Source organism: Mustela nivalis (genome assembly GCF_964662115.1).
Source record: "Mustela nivalis genome assembly, chromosome: 1".
NCBI lineage: Eukaryota > Metazoa > Chordata > Mammalia > Carnivora > Mustelidae > Mustela > Mustela nivalis.
In genome coordinates, this window is record NC_139020.1 from 72,175,922 (window position 1) to 72,191,461 (window position 15,540).

The following is a 15,540-nucleotide window of genomic DNA, read 5'->3' on the forward strand; positions in this document are numbered from 1 at the left end:
TTTTCGCATCTGTGTTCATCAAGGATATTGGTCTATAGCTCTCTTTTTTAATGGGATCCTTGTCTGCTTTGGGGATCAAGGTGATGCTGGCCTCATAAAATGAGTTTGGAAGTTTTCCTTCCATTTCTATTTTTTGGAACAGTTTCAGGAGAATAGGAATTAGTTCTTCTTTAAATGTTTGGTAGAATTCCCCCGGGAAGCCGTCTGGCCCTGGGCTTTTGTTTGTTTGGAGATTTTTAATGACTGTTTCAATCTCCTTACTGGTTATGGGTCTGTTCAGGCTTTCTATTTCTTCCTGGTTCAGTTGTGGTAGTTTATATGTTTCTAGGAATGCATCCATTTCTTCCAGATTGTCAAATTTCTTGGCATAGAGTTGCTCATAGTATGTTCTTATAATAGTATGTATTTCTTTGGTGTTAGTTGTGATCTCTCCTCTTTCATTCATGATTTTATTTATTTGGGTGCTATCTCTTTTCTTTTTGATAAGTCTGGCCAGGGGTTTATCAATTTTATTAATTCTTTCAAAGAACCAGCTCCTAGTTTCGTTGATTTGTTCTATTGTTTTTTTGGTTTCTATTTCATTGATTTCTGCTCTGATCTTTATGATTTCTCTTCTCCTGCTGGGCTTAGGGTTTCTTTCTTGTTCTTTCTCCAGCTCCTTTAGGTGTAGGGTTAGGTTGTGTACCTGAGACCTTTCTTGTTTCTTGAGAAAGGCTTGTACCTCTATATATTTTCCTCTCAGGATTGCCTTCATTGTGTCCCACAGATTTTGAACCGTTGTATTTTCATTATTATTTGTTTCCATGATTTTTTTCAATTCTTCTTTAATTTCCCGGTTGACCCATTCATTCTTTAGAAGGATGCTGTTTAGTCTCCATGTATTTTGGTTCTTTCCAAACTTCCTTTTGTGGCTGAGTTCTAGCTTTAGAGCATTGTGGTCTGAAAATATGCAGGGAATGATCCCAATCTTTTGATACCGGTTGAGTCCTGATTTAGGACCGAGGGTGTGATCTATTCTGGAGAATGTTCCATGTGCACTAGAGAAGAATGTGTATTCTGTTGCTTTGGGATGAAATGTTCTGAATATATCTGTGATGTCCATCTGGTCCAGTGTGTCATTTAAGGCCTTTATTTCCTTGCTGATCTTTTGCGTTGATGATCTGTCCATTTCAGTGAGAGGAGTGTTAAAGCCCCCTACTATTATTGGATCATTGTTGATGTGTTTCTTTGATTTTGTTATCAATTGGTTTATATAGTTGGCTGCTCCCACGTTGGGGGCATAGATATTTAGGATTTTTAGATCTTCTTGTTGGACAGACCCTTTGAGTATGATATAGTGTCCTCCCTCATCTCTTATTATAGTCCTTGGCTTAAAATCTAATTGACCTGATATAAGGATTGCCACTCCTGCTTTCTTCTGATGTCCATTAGCATGGTAAATTCTTTTCCACCCCCTCACTTTAAATCTGGAGCTGTCTTCGGGCTTAAAATGAGTTTCTTGGAGGCAACATATAGATGGGTTTTGTTTTTTTATATCCATTCTGATACCCTGTGTCTTTTGACAGGGGCATTTAGCCCATTAACATTCAGGGTAACTATTGAGAGATCTGAATTTAGTGCCATTGTATTGCCTGTAAGGTGACTGTTACTGTATATGGTCTCTGTTCCTTTCTGATCTACCACTTGTAGTCTCTCTCTTTGCTTAGAGGACCCCTTTCAATATTTCCTGTAGAGCTGGTTTGGTGTTTGCAAATTCTTTCAGTTTTTGTTTGTCCTGGAAGCTTTTAATCTCTCCTTCTATTTTCAATGATAGCCTAGCTGGATATAGTATTCTTGGCTGCATGTTTTTCTCGTTTAGTGCTCTGAAAATATCATGCCAGCTCTTTCTGGCCTGCCAGGTCTCTGTGGATAAGTCAGCTGCCAATGTAATATTTTTACCATTGTATGTTACAGATTTATTTTCCCGGGATGCTTTCAGGATTTTCTCTTTGTCACTGAGACGTGTAAATTTTACTATTAGGTGACGGTGTGTGGGCCTATTCTTATTGATTTTGAGGGGCGTTCTCTGAACCTCCTGAATTTTGATGCTCGTTCCCTTTGACATATTGGGGAAATTCTCCCCAATAATTCTCTCCAGTATACCTTCTGCTCCCCTCTCTCTCTCTTCTTCTTCTGGAATCCCAATTATTCTAATGTTGTTTTGTCTTATGGTGTCACTTATCTCTCGAATTCTCCCCTCGTGGTCCAGTAGCTGTTTGCCCCTCTTTTGCTCAGCTGCTTTCTTCTCTGTCATTTGGTCTTCTATATCCCTAATTCTTTCTTCTGCCTCATTTATCCTAGCAGTGAGAGCCTCCATTTTTGATTGCACCTCATTAATAGCTTTTTTTAATTTCAACCTAGTTAGATTTTACTTTTTTTATTTCTCCAGAAAGTGCTTTTAGATCTCCTGAGAGGGTTTCTCTAATATCTTCCATGCCTTTTTCGAACCCGGCTAGAACCTTGAGAATTGTCATTCTGAACTCTAGATCTGACATATTACCAATGTCTGTATTGATTAGGTCCCTAGCCTTTGGTACTGCCTCCTGTTCTTTTTTTTGTGGTGAATTTTTCTGCCTTGTCATTTTGTCCAGATAAGAGTATATGAAGGAGCAAGTAAAATACTAAAAGGGTGGCAACAACCCCAGGAAAATATGTTAACTAAATCAGAAGAGATCCCAAATCATGAGGGGGGAGAAAGGGGATAAAAAGAGTTTCAAAAAGGAAGAAAGAAAAATAGAAAAAAAAAAAGAAAAAAAAGAAAGGAAAAGAATTAAAAAAAAAAAGAAAATGAATAAAGAAAAATATAAAAAAGAAAAAATATATATATTAGATAAACTAGTTTAAAAACTTTAAAAAAGAAAAGGGTAAAAGTTAAAAAAAATATTTTACCAGAAGGGGAGAAAAAAAAAATGAAAAAGAAAAAAATTAAATTAACTGCAAGACTAAAAAAAATCACACAGAGAAAGCCATGAGTTCCATGCTTTGCTTTCTCCTCCTCTGGAATTCTGCTGCTCTCCTTGGTATTGAAACCGCACTCCTTGGTAGGTGAACTTGGTCTAGGCTGGATTTCTTCTTGATCTTCTGGGGGGAGGGTCCTGGTGTAGTGATTCTCAAGTGTCTTTGCCCCAGGCAAATTGCATGGCTCTTACCAGGGGCCGGGCTGAGTAATCTGCTCCGGTTTACTTTCAGGAGCTTTTGTTCTCTGAGCGCTTTCCGTAGAGTTCTGGAGGACAGGAATACAAATGGCGGCCTCCTGGTCTCCGGCCCGGAGGAGCCAAGAGCCCGGGGCCCCACTCCTCAGTGAGCCCTCAGAGAACAGCGCCCAGTAACTCCTGTCTGCCTGACCTCCGGCCGTGCTCCAAGCTCGCTGAGCCTGTGGCTGGTTCAAGGTAACCCCGAGCTGCAAGCTTACTGTTGGCTCTGTCTCTGTAGCCGGCTTTCCCATTCCAATAGCTGCAAGCTCTGCAACACTCAGACACCCCCGATCCTTCTGTGACCCTGCAGGACCTGAGGCCATGCTGACCCTGCGTGGGCTTCGCCTCGGTTTAGCCTCTGGAGCGATGTCCCTCAGTGAAACCGACTTTTAAAAGTCCTGATTTTGTGCCCCGTTGCTCCGCCACTTGCCTGGAGCCGGCCCCTCCCCCCGAGGTCTATCTTCCCGTCGCTTTGGATTCACTTCTCGGCCAGTCCTACCTTTCAGAAAGTTGCTTTTCTGTTTCCAGAATTGCTGTTCTCTTCTCTTCGATATGCCAATGGATTTTCAGGTGTTTGCAATCTTTAGATAAGCTATCTAGCTGATCTCCTGCTAGCTGAAGTAGTCTCAGCCTGCTACTTCTCCCTCAATCTAGAATTCTTATTGTTTACATTGTTCCTGTCATGTTGTTCATATTGTATCTTTTGAAATCCTATTTGTAAAGAGCTTTAAATGCCACATCCTTCCTAAATCTTTTTTTTTTTTTTTTTTTTTTTTTTTTGCTTTCTCCTCCGTTGGACATAATTAGCACATTAGATCACTTACCACTTTGTGTTGAGAAATCCACTCTGTGCCTTTCTTTTGGGTGATATATAACACTTCCTATCCTGTATAATAGTTGTTTTTAACCTTGGCTTTTCTACTTTATTGAGTTGTAATCTCTTTGAGTACAAAGGACAGGTACTATTCCACTCTGTGCCCCTTTTAGCCACTGATGATCCATAAATGTTTGTTTCATTGAAAGCTCATTTTTCACATAGTTCCCTGTGTTCCATACACATAGATAATCACTGATAGTAATACTCAACAACTGATGTCATGATATAGTATAAAACAACATCACCACCATATGGAAACTTGTTAGAAATGAGAATCTCAGGACCCACCCACTGAGTAATCTGCATTTTTAAAAGATCCCAGGTGATTTATATGCATCTTAAAGTTTGAGAAACACTATATAAAGTCCATGTATTCTACAATCAAAATGTCTGCATGTGAGTTTAGTCTTTACCATTTATTAACTAATGCTCATTAGACCAGAAGGCTCACTGTTTTCAGTCCTGGGTTACTGTTGGAAATAGAGGAACCCAGAATTCGTATACTATCAAGAAAGGAGAATTCATTTCTACAAAGATACCAACATTACAATGAGGCAAAAATGAAGAATCATTCAATATCAGATATTGTATTCTAACTCATGTTCAGAATTATTATGTTCTCTCTATGCAATGTGAAAAGATTTCAATCAAGGTAGTTTTCAAAATTACACATAGGAATTATGGAAGTCTTTAAGAAGAGGTCTATAAATGAGGAAGATATTTTTCATTAAAAAGAGGAAGATATCGAGGGGAAAAAACTGCCAAAAAGAAGAATTAAAAGATTATTGAAATAGTAGAGTGAAATTTATATGGGTCTGAACAAAAGAAGTATCAGTAGGAGTGAAATGAAGGAATGGATTTTAAAGATTTTGAGGAATGATTATCATTGGATTGTGGAGATTCATTAGCTCTAAGAGGGTTGTAGGGAATTTAAAAATGACTGCATTATGAAATATTAGAGAGCATTAACTGAGAGAACAAATACAAAAGTAAAAAAAAGAGAACAAGAGAAAAGGATAAGGGTATAGGAGTACTAAGCAGAGAAGTGATGCAGAGCATGCATTTCACCCCCTAAATGCTCACTGCCCAACAATGCCCACTGCCTTCTTGCACAATATTTGGCCATTATCTTGGAAAAAGTTGATGCTGTGGGTTCATGTTTTTAGAGAATTTCCATTTGATGACCAGTGAAAGGAGAAAACAAGATGTTAGGTATTTGAAAGCAGGGCATGAAAAGTTAATAAGAAAGGCAACATAGTTAATACCGTTTTGGCATCTCCCTAAAAATGTTATCATTAACTACTCCTTCTTGTGCATGAAGAAGTGTTAAGATTGTCTCAATTTTTTTTTATCTTGGTCCTTGTTATTGTTAAAGCCACCTTAACAAAATAAAACTTGAGTATGCAGCATGAGAACTTTCTCTTTGCCCTTTCTACTTACCTATTTGGAACAGGTGTGGTTGGTAAAATATTGCAATGAAAAAAGTCCATGCTTAGCGTTTAATGGAAACTAACAAATATATAAATGAATATATATGTGAATTTCTTGCAAAGGAAGCATTTTTACTGTGGAAAATATTATTTTAGATACTTATATACACTACATATAAGGTAGTGAAAAATCAAAAGAAAAAAATCACACATTGTAAACTAATATTTTTCAACCAATTTCCTCAATATATTCAAAACTTTTGTAGATACTTTATAATTCAGTTTCACTAAGGGTTTTTAAAAGCTGAAACCATAAGAAATTTAGAATCTTTATACAATTTTAAAAATCAAATATGACTTGTTATTCTAGGTAGCTCATTTACCTACAAAAAGCAATTTTTTCTGAGGTGTCATTTGTAAAATGAACTTCATGGTCCATTTAAATTTGGTAGGGACAGATAGTTTCAGTTAATTTGAGGGTGAAATAACAATAAATTCAAAAACTTTGTTGTCAAATACATACATAATTTCATATCTATTCTTGACTCTAACTCATAGAAAACAGGGCTTTGAGAAAATGTATTTTAGGAACTGGTATAGTCTATCACTGTAAAATTCATTTCTATAATTGTGCAGTCTTGCTTGCATTACTTGTTAATTAGCTTTAATTATACTTTCAGCCAATTACTCAAAATCTGACCTTTTCTAACAAAAGTCAGGCAAGAAGAATGTAGGTGAGGCACAGGAACTAAACTGTACATAATAAACAAGTTGGCAATAGTAATTTATTTTTTGCTTACCTACTCAATACTTGAGCAACCATTACTAGTTACAATTTAGCTTTTCTGTTTTTATGAAATCCATTACATTTAGCACAGAACTCCCTCACAAAATAGAATGTAAAACTCATTTGACCTTTACAAAGTAAGCAACTTAAATGTACTTTTGATTATCTGGAATAAATATTGATAGCTATCATGTAATCAAGTCTTCATTTACTACCATATATTTGAAAAAAAATGTATTCTATAAACAAAACTTTGAGCTATATTATTTGGGGAAATATATCTTTTAATTAATTTTAATGTGCTAATGTTTTTCAGAAAAAAAGTTACTAGCTTATATTACTTTCTAAAATATATAAATTTTAAATAAATTTAGTACAGACCACTTAATGGGACATGGACAGGTGACAATGTTAATGCTTTGTCCTTGTCCTCTGCAGTGGGTGCTACTTGTTCCTAAATTTATCCTCACAAGACTGAAGAACAATAAAAACTGTAAATTGGTATATTTTATGGAGGTTTAAAAAAAACACATCTGTTAAATGGTACATCAGAAAAAACTGAGTGCTATATCAGAGAAAACTGAAGTGCATGTGATATTTATATGAAATAACCTTTATTTTTAATTGGTGACAAGTGTTAAAAAAATTAAAATCACCAATCAGCTCTACAGTGTATGTCCTTCCAGGGTTTGACATGACTCTCTTTACCTAGCTGTGGTTAATATATATTGTCAGTTTTATTTCATGTTTTTACACTAAAAATTATACCCACATGTTTTCAGAATTATTTTTCCAATACTTCATAAAATTACTTTAATGGTTTTCTAAAGCTCCAAATATTTTAATTATTAATAACTTAATCATAAGTGATTTTGATGTTCTTAAGAAATATATTCATGTATTTAAAATCCACATGTTCTTCTTGACTGTAATATTTCTTCGTCAGTCTATTTGCTTTTGTGCAGAACACATAAACGGGAAATTCTCAAGGTCTAAATGACACATGGTTGAATATTTATAAATATGGTCTTCAGAGCATTGGAAGCAAATCAAATAAAATTTCTTCTGCATTTTAGATAATTTTAATAATTGTTTAGTACCTCTATAGATCTGCTCACTTTGTTGATATGGGAAATGAACAGCATTAGGTAGAATTTGGTATTTTTAATAAAATTAGCATATGGCGGGAGGAGGAGTCAAGATGGTGGAGAAGTAGCAGGCTGAGGCTACTTCAGCTAGCAGGAGATCGGCTAGATAGCTTATCTAAAGATTGCAAAAACCTGCAAATCCATCGGCAGATAAGAAGAGAAGAAGAACAGCAATTCTAGAAACAGAAAACAACCACTTCCTGAAAGGCAGGACTGGCGGAGAAGTGAATCCAAAGCATCGGGAAGAGAGACCCTGGGGGGAGGGGCCAGCTCCCAGCAAGCAGTGAAGCAATGGAGCAAAAAATCAGGACTTTTAAAAGTCTGTTCCACTGAGGGACATGCTCAAGAGGCTAAACGGAGGCGAAGCCCACGCGGGGTCAGCATGGCCTCAGGTCCTGCAGGGTCACAGAAGGATCAGAGGTGTCTGACTGTCGCAGAGCTTGCGGCTATTGGAACGGGAAAGCCGGCTACAGAGACAGAGCGGACAGTAAGCTCACAGCTCAGGGTTACCTTGAACCAGTCGCATCCTCCGTGAGCTCGGAACAAGGCCAAGGTCAGGCAGATGGGAGGTACTGGGCGCAGTTCTCTGAGGGCGCACTGAGGAGTGGGGCCCCGGGCTCTTGGCTCCTCTGGGCCAGAGACCACGAGGCTGCTATTTGTATTCCCGTCTTCCAGTACTCTATGGAAAGCGCTCAGGGAACAAAAGCTCCTGAAAGCAAACCTGAGCAGATTACTCAGCCCGGCCCATGGTAAGGGCGGTGCAATTCCGCCTGGGGCAAAGACACTTGAGAATCACTACACCAGGACCCTCCCCCAGAGGATCAACAAGAAATCCAGCGAAGACCAAGTTCACATACCAAGAAGTGCAGTTTCAATACCAGGGAGAGAAGCAGAATTCCAGAAGAGGAGAAGGAAAGCATGGAACTCATGGCTTTCTCTCTGTGATTTTTTTAGACTTGCAGTTAATTTAATTTTTTTCTTTTTCATTTTTTTCTCTTCTGCTAAAATTTTTTTTAACTTTCACCCTTTTCTTTTTTAACGTTTTTTAACTAGTTTATCTAATATATATATATTTTTTCTTTTTTATACTTTTTTTTATTCGTTTTCATTTTTTTCTTTCTTTCTTTCTTTATGAACCTCTTCTTATCCACTTTATCCCCCCTCATGATTTGGGATCTCTTCTGATTTGGTTAAATCATATTTTCTGGGGTTGTTGCCACCCTTTTAGTATTTTACTTGCTCCTTCATATACCATTATCTGGACAAAATGACAAGGCAGAAAAATTCACCACAAAAAAAAGAACAGGAGGCAGTACCAAAGGCTAGGGACCTAATCAATACAGACATTGGTAATATGTCAGATCTAGAGTTCAGAATGACAATTCTCAAGGTTCTAGCCGGGTTCGAAAAAGGCATGGAAGATATTAGAGAAACCCTCTCAGGAGATCTAAAAGCACTTTCTGGAGAAATAAAAAAAGTAAAATCTAACTAGGTTGAAATTAAAAAAAGCTATTAATGAGGTGCAATAAAAAATGGAGGCTCTCACTGCTAGTATAAATGAGGCAGAAGAAAGAATTAGGGATATAGAAGACCAAATGACAGAGAATAAAGCAGCTGAGCAAAAGAGGGGCAAACAGCTACTGGACCACGAGGGGAGAATTCGAGAGATAAGTGACACCATAAGACAAAACAACATTAGAATAATTGGGATTCCAGAAGAAGAAGAGAGAGAGAGGGGAGCAGAAGGTATACTGGAGAGAATTATTGGGGAGAATTTCCCCAATATGTCAAAGGGAACGAGCATCAAAATTCAGGAGGTTCAGAGAACGCCCCTCAAAATCAATAAGAATAGGCCCACACACCGTCACCTAATAGTAAAATTTACACGTCTCAGTGACAAAGAGAAAATCCTGAAAGCATCCCGGGAAAATAAATCTGTAACATACAATGGTAAAAATATTACATTGGCAGCTGACTTATCCACAGAGACCTGGCAGGCCAGAAAGAGCTGGCATGATATTTTCAGAGCACTAAACGAGAAAAACATGCAGCCAAGAATACTATATCCAGCTAGGCTATCATTGAAAATAGAAGGAGAGATTAAAAGCTTCCAGGACAAACAAAAACTGAAAGAATTTGCAAACACCAAACCAGCTCTACAGGAAATATTGAAAGGGGTCCTCTAAGCAAAGAGAGAGACTACAAGTGGTAGATCAGAAAGGAACAGAGACCATATACAGTAACAGTCACCTTACAGGCAATACAATGGCACTAAATTCAGATCTCTCAATAGTTACCCTGAATGTTAATGGACTAAATGCCCCTGTCAAAAGACACAGGGTATCAGAATGGATAAAAAAACAAAACCCATATATATGTTGCCTCCAAGAAACTCATTTTAAGCCCGAAGACAGCTCCAGATATAAAGTGAGGGGGTGGAAAAGAATTTACCATGCTAATGGACATCAGAAGAAAGCAGGAGTGGCAATCCTTATATCAGGTCAATTAGATTTTAAGCCAAGGACTATAATAAGAGATGAGGGAGGACACTATATCATACTCAAAGGGTCTGTCCAACAAGAAGATCTAAAAATCTTAAATATCTATGCCCCCAACGTGGGAGCAGCCAACTATATAAACCAATTGATAACAAAATCAAAGAAACACATCAACAATAATACAATAGTAGTAGGGGGCTTTAACACTCCTCTCACTGAAATGGACAGATCATCGAAGCAAAAGATCAACAAGGAAATAAAGGCCTTAAACGACACACTGGACCAGATGGACATCACAGATATGTTTAGAACTTTCCATCCGAAAGCAACAGAATACACATTCTTCTCTAGTGCACATGGAACATTCTCCAGAATAGATCACACCCTCGGTCCTAAATCAGGACTCAACCGATATCAAAAGATTGGGATCATTCCCTGCATATTTTCAGACCACAATGCTCTGAAGCTAGAACTCAACCACAAGAGGAAGTTTGGAAAGAACCAAAATACATGGAGACTAAACAGCATCCTTCTAAAGAATGAATGGGTCAACCGGGAAATTAAAGAATTGAAAAAAATCATGGAAACAAATAATAATGAAAATACAACGGTTCAAAATCTGTGGGACACAACAAAGGCAGTCCTGAGAGGAAAATATATAGCGGTACACGCCTTTCTCAAGAAACAAGAAAGGTCTCAGGTACACAACCTAACCCTACACCTAAAGGAGCTGGAGAAAGAACAAGAAAGAAATCCTAAGCCCAGCAGGAGAAGAGAAATCATAAAGATCAGAGCAGAAATCAATGAAATAGAAACCAAAAAAACAATAGAACAAATCAACGAAACTAGGAGCTGGTTCTTTGAAAGAATTAATAAAATTGATAAACCCCTGGCCCGACTTACAAAAAGAAAAGAGAAAGGACCCAAATAAATAAAATCATGAATGAAAGAGGAAGGTCACAACAAACACCAAAGAAATACAAACTATTATAAGAAAATACTATGAACAACTCTGAGCCAACAAATTTGACAATCTGGAAGAAATGGATGCATTCCTAGAAACATATAAACTACCACAACTGAACCAGGAAGAAATAGAAAGCCTGAACAGACCCATATACAGGAAGGATATTGAAACAGTCATTAAAAATGACCAAACAAACAAAAGCCCAGGACCAGATGGCTTCCACGGGGAATTCTACCAAACATTTAAAGAACTAATTCCTATTCTCCTAAAACTGTTCCAAAAACTAGAAATGGAAGGAAAACATCCAAACTCATGGATGGAAAACTTCCAAACTCATATTATGAGGCCAGCATCACCTTGACCCCAAAACCAGACAAGGATCCCATCAAAAAAGAGAGCTATAGACCAATATCCTTGATGGACACAGATGCGAAAATTCTCACCAAAGTACTAGCCAATAGGATTCAACAGTACATTAAAAGGATTATTCACCACGACCAAGTGGGATTTATTCCCGGGCTGCAAGGTTGGTTCAACATCCACAAATCAATGTGATACAACACATCAATAAAAGAAAGAACAAGAACCATATGATACTCTCAATAGATGCTGAAAAAGCATTTGACAAAGTACAGCATCCCTTCCTGATCAAAACTCTTCAAAGTGTCGGGATAGGGGCACATACCTCAATAGCATCAAAGCCATCTATGAAAAACCCAGCGCAAATATCATTCTCAATGGAGAAAAACTGAAAACTTTTCTGCTAAGGTCAGGAACACGGCAGGGATGTCCATTATCACCACTGCTATTCAACATAGTACTAGAGGTCCTAACCTCAGCAATCAGACAACAAAAGGAAATTAAAGGCTGCCAAATCGGCAAAGAAGAAGTCAAATTATCACTCTTAGCAGATGATATGATACTATATGTGGAAAACCCAAAAGACTCCACTCCAAAACTGCTAGAACTTATACAGAAATTCAGTAAAGTGTCAGTATATAAAATCAATGCAAGAAATCAGTTGTATTTCTCTACACCAACAGCAAGACCGAAGAAAGAGAAATTAAGGAGTCAATCCCATTTACATTTGTACCCAAAACCATAAGATACCTAGGAATAAACCTAACCAAAGAGGCACAGAATCTATACTCAGAAAACTATAAAGTACTCATGAAAGAAATTGAGGAAGACACAAAGAAATGGAAAAATGTTCCATGCTCCTGGATTGGAAGAATAAATATTGTGAAAATGTCTATGATACCTAAAGCAATCTACACATTTAATGCAATTCCTATCAAAGTACCATCCATCTTTTTCAAAGAAATGGAACAAATAATTCTAAAATTTATATGGAACCAGAAAAGACCTCGAATAGCCAAAGGGATATTGAAAAAGAAAGCCAAAGTTGGTGGCATCACAATTCTGGACTTCAAGCTCTTTTACAAAGCTGTCATCATAAAGACAGCATGGTACTGGCACAAAAACAGGCACATAGATCAATGGAACAGAATAGAGAGCCCAGAAATAGACCCTCAACTCTACAGTCAACTAATCTTCGACAAAGCAGGAAAGAATGTCCAATGGAAAAAAGACAGCCTCTTTAATAAATGGTGCTGGGAAAATTGGACAGCCACATGCAGAAAAATGAAATTGGACCATTTCCTTACACCACACACAAAAATAGACTCTAAATGGATGAAGGACCTCAATGTGCGAAAGGAATCCAACAAAATCCTTGAGGAGAACACAGGCAGCAACCTCTTCAACCTCAGCTGCAGCAACATCTTCCTAGGAACATCGCCAAAGGCAAGGGAAGCAAGGGCAAAAATGAACTATTGGGATTTCATCAAGATCAAAAGCTTTTGCACAGCAAAGGAAACAGTGAACAAAATCAAAAGACAACTGACAGAATGGGAGAAGATATTTGCAAACGACATATCAGATAAAGGACTAGTGTCCAGAATCTATAAAGAACTTAGCAAACTCAACACCCAAAGAACAAATAATCCAAATGGGCAGAGGACATGAACAGACATTTCTGCAAAGAAGACATCCAGATGGCCAACAGACACATGAAAAAGTGCTCCATATCACTCGGCATCTGGGAAATACAAATCAAAACCACAATGAGATATCACCTCACACCAGTCAGAATGGCTAAAATCAACAAGTCAGGAAATGACAGATGCTGGCGAGGATGCGGAGAAAGGGGAACCCTCCTACACTGTTGGTGGGAATGCAAGCTGGTGCAGCCACTCTGGAAAACAGCATGGAGGTTCCTCAAAATGTTGAAAATAGAACTGCCCTATGACCCAGCAATTGCACTACTGGGTATTTACCCTAAAGATACAAACGTAGTGATCCAAAGGGGCACGTGCACCCGAATGTTTATAGCATCAATGTCCACAATAGCCAAACTGTGGAAAGAACCTAGATGTCCATCAACAGATGAATGGATCAAGAAGATGTGGTATATATACACAATGGAATACTATACAGCCATCAAAAGAAATGAAATCTTGCCATTTGCGACAACATGGATGGAACTAGAGTGTATCATGCTTAGCGAAATAAGTCAAGCAGAGAAAGACAACTATCATATGATCTCCCTGATATGAGGAAGTGGTGATGCAACATGGGGGCTTAAGTGGGTAGGAGAAGAATCAATGAAACAAGATGGGATTGGGAGAGAGACAAACCATAAGTGACTCTTAATCTCACAAAACAAACTGAGGGTTGCTGGGGGGAGGGGTTTTGGGAGAAGGGGGTGGGATTATGGACATTGGGGATGGTATGTGCTTTGGTGAGTGCTGTCAAGTGTGTAAACCTGGTTATTCACAGACCTGTACCCCTGGGGATAATAATATATGTTCATAAAAAAAAATTAAAAAAATAATAATAATAACAACAAAAAGGCCAATCTACATACTACCTCTAATAGACGCATTTTGGGCCTAAACACACATAAAGATGGAAAATGAAGGGATAGAAAAATATATTCTATGTAAATTAAAGTGGAAAAAAGTCAGGACAGCAATGCTTATATCAGACAAAATGACTTTAAAGATTTTAATAAAAGACCGAAAAAGAGCATTACATAATGATAAAGGGGGTCAGTCAAGCGGAAGATATAACAACTGTAAATATCTATGCTCACAACATTGGAAGACCTAAATACACAAAGCCCTTAACACCCCCACTTACACAAATAGAGACAGAATCCAGGAGTAAATTAATAAGGAAACAGTGGCTTTGACTGATCCATTAGACCAGATAGACCGCATAGATATATACAGAACATTCCATCTAAGAACAGCAAAATACACCTTTTTTTCAAGTGCTCATGGAACAGTTTCCAGGATAGATCACATGTTAGGCCACTGAAAAAACCTCTCAGTAAGTTTAAGATGATTGAAATCATATCAAGAATCTATTTTATTTTATTTTATTTTATTTTATTTTATTTTATTTTATTTATTTGACTGATGGAGATCACAGGTAGGCAGAGAGAGAGGAGGAAGCAGGCTCCCTGCTGAGCAGAGAGCCCGATTCGGGGCTCGATCCCAGGATCCCGGGATCTTGACGTGAGCCAAAGGCAGTGGCTTTAACATACTGAGCCACCCAGGTGCCCCTCAAGACTCTTTTCTGACCATAAGAAAATCTTTCCTGACCACAATAGTATGAAACTAGAAAAAAATTCAAGAAAAACTGGGGAAAAACACCCACAAATGTGTAGTATTAAAAACATACTACTAAATGAAGAAGTGAAAGAGGAAATTAAAAAAAAAAAAAAATACATGGACTCCAGGAAACAAACTGAGAGTTTTAGAAGGGATGGTTGAGCCTGGTGATGGGTATTAAGGAGGGCACAGATTGCATGGAACACTGGGTGTCATGGGGAAACAAACCATGAAACATTACATGCATGTATACATGTATGTATGTATGGATCCATACATACATTTAACAAAATTCAACATTTATTCATGATAAAAGCTCTTAACAAAGTGGATTTACAGGGAATATACTTCAATAAGAGCCATATACAAGAAACCCGTAGCTAAAATCATACTTGATGGTGAAAAATGGAAAACTTTTCCTTCAATATCAGGAACAAGATAAATTTAGATATCTATTCTCACAATTTTTATTTAACATAGTACTGGAAATCCTAGCTACAGCAATGAGATAAGAAAAAAATAATTAAAAAGCATCTAAATTGGCAAGGAAAAACTGTGTTTTTGGCAAGGAAATGGAAATTGAATAATTGGCAAGGAAAACTGTCACTATTGCAAGTCACATGAATATATATATATGTATATATTCATACATATATACATACACACATATATACATATATACATACACATATATACATATATACATACACATATTATGTGTGTGTGTGTGTATGCAACTCTAAAGACCATCAAATAACTGTTAGAACTAGTTATTAGTAAAGTTGTGGTATAAAAAATCAATTGTATTTCTATACACTAAAACAAAGTAGCAGAAAATTATGAAGGCAATCCGGTTTACAATTGCACCAAAAAAAAACAAAACAAAAACAAAAACAAAACAAAAAAAAAACTAGAAATAA

General features: G+C 37.3%; 2 long non-coding RNA genes across 2 annotated transcripts in view; one reads left to right on the forward strand and one right to left on the reverse strand.

Moving 5' to 3' along the window:
* Positions 1 to 15,540, forward strand: part of LOC309854363 — a 470,028-nt gene that overhangs the window by 375,946 nt on the left and 78,542 nt on the right. Inside the window, exon 9 of the long non-coding RNA XR_014306183.1 lies at positions 3,229 to 3,428. This is a non-coding gene — a long non-coding RNA (uncharacterized lncRNA). The remainder of the gene's footprint in view (positions 1 to 3,228; positions 3,429 to 15,540) is intronic.
* LOC309854373 overlaps positions 1 to 15,540 on the reverse strand; it is a 331,707-nt gene that overhangs the window by 30,541 nt on the left and 285,626 nt on the right. The gene's annotated exons all lie outside the window — the stretch shown is intronic.